The sequence below is a fragment of the Malaclemys terrapin genome, chromosome 15, assembly GCF_027887155.1.
Source record: "Malaclemys terrapin pileata isolate rMalTer1 chromosome 15, rMalTer1.hap1, whole genome shotgun sequence".
NCBI lineage: Eukaryota > Metazoa > Chordata > Testudines > Emydidae > Malaclemys > Malaclemys terrapin.
In genome coordinates, this window is record NC_071519.1 from 13,820,417 (window position 1) to 13,825,416 (window position 5,000).

General features: G+C 70.4%; 1 non-coding gene across 1 annotated transcript; it reads left to right on the top strand.

The window, feature by feature from the left end:
• The first annotated feature begins 1,955 nt into the window (after positions 1 to 1,955).
• On the top strand, positions 1,956 to 2,074 carry LOC128824106 (5S ribosomal RNA). Its single transcript, XR_008442335.1, has one exon. It is a non-coding gene; the product is annotated as a 5S ribosomal RNA (ribosomal RNA).
• The last annotated feature ends 2,926 nt before the right edge of the window (positions 2,075 to 5,000 follow it).

Genomic DNA, 5,000 nt, shown 5'->3' on the forward strand with positions numbered 1-5,000 from the left:
TGCGGGGCCCGTGAGCTAAGAGCCGGGAAAAGCGGGCCGTCTCGGCGGAGGGCCGGGTGGGTGCTGGCCTCCGCCCTCAAACGTGCCCGTTCCCCCCCTCCCACGCCGGGCAGGGTCGGGTACAATACTCGGATTGATCCCCTAGGCTGAGCTCCGGTTCTCACAGGCTCTGAAAAACCTGTCCTCACAAATCTCCGCACACAGTCCTCGAAAGACGGGTCGAAAAAGCCAAAGCCCCGCCTTCGGCGGTACGAAACTGGAACCGGGCGCCACCTCGTGGTTCCCTCGGTCGGCCGAGACGGCGTTGGGCGACCCCTTCCGGACATCCGCGAGACGACCGGCCGTCAGGTCAACCCATTCGCTCCAAAGGGGTTGACCCGGTGGCCGGGAGGGGACTTTGAAAATTTTTCAGACTTGGAAAACTTTTTTTTTTTTTTTTTTTTCCCCCAGCCCGCTTCCTCCGGGTTGACCCGGTGGCCGAGCGTCTCACCGTCCCCGGACGCAGCGAGGTACTGCCTCCCGGCCGTCAGGATCGGGCCCACGGAAGTCTGATTTTTTAAAAAAATTTGCCGACGCCACCGCGGAGGGCTACCCGGCCACCCCGGGCCCCGGAGCCGGAAAAGGGAAGAAAAGGATCGGGCCCACTAGAGACATGGACCCGGCCGCCAAGCAGGCCGCCCTGGGCTCACCCTCCCCGGCCGCAGCGAGGGACATCCTCCCGGCCGACAGGATCGGGCCCCTGGAAGTCTGGGGGGGGGGGGGGGAAATCCGCCCCACGCCTCCGAGGAGGGCTGCCCGGGCGGGCCGGGCCCCGGAGCTCGGAAAAAAAAAAAAAAACACCCCAAAAAAGGATCGGGCCCACTAGAGACATGGACCAGGCCGCCCTGGGCTCACCCTCCCCGGCCGCAGCGAGGGACTGCCTCCCGGCCGACTGGATCGGGCCCCTGGAAGTCTGGAAAAAAGAATGGAACCTGACGCCTCCGAGGAGGGGGCGCCCAGGGAAGGAGGGAGATCCGGGTCGACCTGGTGACCGGACGGGAAAGCGGCCACCGGGCGTGCCCGTTCAAACCTAGGGGTTGACCTGGCGGCCGGAAAGCAAACCGGCCACTGGCTAGCCCCGTCGGCAACCTACGGGTTGACCTGGTGGCCGGGAAGCGAACCGGCCAGCAGGTGAACCCGTTCGATTCCACGGGTTGACCTGGTGCCCGGGAGGGGACTCTGAAAAATGTTCAGCCCTTTCGGCTCGGGGTTGACCTGGTGGCCGAGAGGGGACTCGGACGGCAGGCAAGCCGCCCTGGCCTCACCCACCCCGGCCGCAGCGAGGGACTGCCTCCCGGCCGACTGGATCGGGCCCCTGGAAGTCTGGGGGGAAAAAGAAAATGGAACCTGACGCCTCCGAGGAGGGGGCGCCCAGGGAAGGAGGGAGATCCGGGTTGACCTGGTGACCGGACGGGAAAGCGGCCACCGGGCGTGCCCGTTCAAACCTACGGGTTGACCTGGTGGCCGGGAAGCGAACCGGCCAGCAGGCGAACCCGTTCGATTCCACGGGTTGACCTGGTGCCCGGGAGGGGACTCTGAAAATTTTTCAGCCCTTTCGGCTCGGGGTTGACCTGGTGGCCGAGAGGGGACTCGGACGGCAGGCAAGCCGCCCTGGGCTCACCCTCCCCGGCCGCAGCGAGGGACTGCCCCCCCTCCACCCACCCACCCCCCCCCCCGGCTGACAGGATCAGGGCGCACTGGATGTCCGGGACAATATTTTCCCCGACGCCGGGGAGGGCGGGCGGGCGGAGGGGCTCTGGCGGCCAGCCCGGGCCCCGGAGCTCGAGAAGGAAAAAAGGACCGGGCCCGCGAGAGACGGGGGCCCTGCCGCAGGGGGGCAGTCCGACCGGGGCTCACCGTGCGGCAGGCCCGGGCGTCGGCAGGGGAAAGCGGGCGAGGAGGCGCGGGGGCCGGGTGCCTACGGCCATACCGGACCGAACGCCCCCGATCCCGTCCGATCTCGGAAGGTAAACCGTCCCGGGCCTGGCTAGTACTTGGATGGGTGACCGCCTGGGAATCCCAGGTGCCGTAGGCAGCTTTTCCCGGTCCGAGCCAGCTCTCTCTCCTTTTCTGGGGAGGAAGGAGAGGGGGGGGACGGGCCGGAAAGCCCCTCGTCGCTCCTGCCGAGTCGGAGGTCGCGGCCGCAGGTCACGGGTCTGGGCGCCTGGGGTCCGGCTCCCCACCCGGCTTCCTCCGCGGAGGACCCACCGAAGCCGCTGGGGGAGACCCCGGGCATGGGGCGGACTGGCCCGGACCCTCCCGGCCGCCGGCCCGCAGGACCGCCCCGAATCCCCCCGCCCCGCGGCCACCCAGGCCAGGCCTGGCCAGGCGGGACGGACGGCGGGTGTCCAGCGCCCAGCGGCTTCCGCCAGCGGGGACCCACGGCCCCCAAAGCCGCAGGGGGAGGCCCCGGGCCCGGGACGGACTCGCTCGGACCCCCTGCGCCCGGGCGCCGGCTCGCGGGACCGCCCCGAATCCCCCCGCGGCCACCCAGGCCAGGCCTGGCCAGGCGGGACGGACGGCGGGTGTCCAGCGCCCAGCGGCTTCCTCCAGCGGGGACCCACGGCCCCCAGAGCCGCAGGGGGACACCCCGGGGCCGGGACGGACTCGCTCGGACGCGCTCGGACCCCCTGCGCCCGGCCGCCGGCTCGCGGGACCGCCCCGAATCCCCCGCCCCGCGGCCACCCAGGCCAGGCCTGGCCAGGCGGGACGGACGGCGGGTGTCCAGCGCCCAGCGGCTTCCGCCAGCGGGGACCCACGGCCCCCCAGAGCCGCAGGGGGAGACCCCGGGGCCGGGACGGACTCGCTCGGACGCGCTCGGACCCCCTGCGCCCGGCCGCCGGCTCGCGGGACCGCCCCGAATCCCCCCGCGGCCACCCAGGCCAGGCCTGGCCTGGCCTGGCAGGCCGGCGTGCAGCTCCCCCGGGCTTCCTCCCCCGACGACCCGCGCCCCCCCGAGCCGCAGGCGGAGACCCCGGCCCCGGGGCGGACCGGCCCGGGCTCGCTCGAGCCCCCTGCGCCCGGCCCGCAGGACCGCCCCCCCCCCCCCCCCGAATCCCCCGGGAGAGGCCCGGCCTGCACGCCACTGACGACCCGCGGCCCCCAAAGTCGCGGGAGGCGCCCCCGGCCCCGGGGGCCGGTTAGCTCCGTGTCGCTCCGCGCCCCCCCCCCCGCCCCTCGCTGCCGGGACCGGGCACCGCCCCAGAGTCAGCCGCAGCCGGACGGCCTGAGAGCTGCCCTCCTGTGGACGACGGTGAGTTTACCTTGACACTAACCGGCCATCAGCCAGGTCAACCCCATTGCTAGACTGGGGTGGACCTGGTGGCCGAGTGGGGACTTGGAACATTTGACAGCTGCTCCCCGGGGCTTGACCGCTTGTCCTGAACGCCCCCCCCCCACCCCACCCCCCCCAGCCCCCGGCTCCTGCTCCCCTCTCCCCAGCCTCGGTGCTCCGCTCCCTGCCTCGGAGGCTGCCCCTTTGCGGCGCCTGCATCGCCTCCGAGGACGCGCACCTTCCGGAGGCTGGACGTAAAGCCTGACGCCCGCCACCGCCGCCGACCCGGCTCTCCGAGGGACGACTGTGAGGCCTCCCCCCACCCCCGGACCGCCCTGGGGACGACTGCTAAGCCTCCCCCAACGGACCGCCCGGGGGAAGACTGCTAAGCCTTCCCCGGACCTGCTCCCTCTCGACTATTAAGCCCCCCCTCTGTGGTCCTCAGGACCGCTGCCGCGCAGCCCTCGGAGTGGGGTGACACCCGGGCCGGAAAGCAAAGCGGCCACCAGGTCAACCCGTCGAATCCAATGGGTTGACCTGGTGGCCGGAAAGCAAACCGGCCGCCAGGTCAACCCAGTAGATTCCGCGGGTTGACCTGGTGGCCGCTAAGCACGACTCTTAAGCCTCCGCCGGACCGCCTGGGGAATGGCTATTAAGCCTGCCCCCGGAGTACTCGGGGGGACGACTATTAAGCCTCTCCTGGAACGACTATTAAGCCTGCCCCCGGAGTCCTCGGGGGACGACTATTAAGCCTCCCCCGGACCGGCTCCGTCTCGACTATTAAGCCCCCCCTCTGTGGTCCTCAAGACCACTGCCGCTCTGCCCTCGGAGTGGGGTGACGCCCGGGCCGGAAAGCAAACCGGCCACCAGGTCAACCCGTTGAATCCATTGGGTTGACCTGGTGGCCGGAAAGGAAACCGGCCGCCAGGTCAACCCAATAGATTCAGCGGGTTGACCTGGTGGCCGAACGGGGACTTTGAAAATTTTACAGCTGCTTCCCCTGGGGTTGACCTGTTGTCCCGGTGGGGACTTTGAACATTTGACAGCCGCTACCCGGGGCTTGACCTGTTGTCCTGAACGCCCCCCACCCCACGGCTCCTGCTCCCCACTCCCCAGCCTCGGTGCCCCGCTCCCTGCCTCAGAGGCCGCCTCTCTGCGGCAGCTGCAGCGCGTCCGAGGACGCTCACCCTCCGGAGGCTGGATGTAAAGCCTGACACCCGCCACCGCCGCCGACCCGGCTCTCCCAGGGACGACTGTGAGGCCTCCCCCCACCCCCGGACCACCCTGAGGACGACTGCTAAGCCTCCCCCACCGGACCGCCCGGGGGAAGACTGCGACGCCTCCCGCCAGGCCCCCACCCAGCCTGGGGGGAAGACTGCTAAGCCTCCCCCCCCCACACACACTGTCGGGGGATGACGATTAAGCCTCTCCCGGACCGGCTCCGTCTCGACTATTAAGCCCCCCCTCTGTGGTCGTCAAGACCACTGCCGCGCTGCCCTCGGAGTGGGGTGACACCCGGGCCGGAAAGCAAAGCGGCCACCAGGTCAACCCGTCGAATCCAATGGGTTGACCTGGTGGCCGGAAAGCAAACCGGCCGCCAGGTCAACCCAGTAGATTCCGCGGGTTGACCTGGTGGCCGTTAAGCACGACTCTTAAGCCTCCGCCGGACCGCCTGGGGAATGGCTAT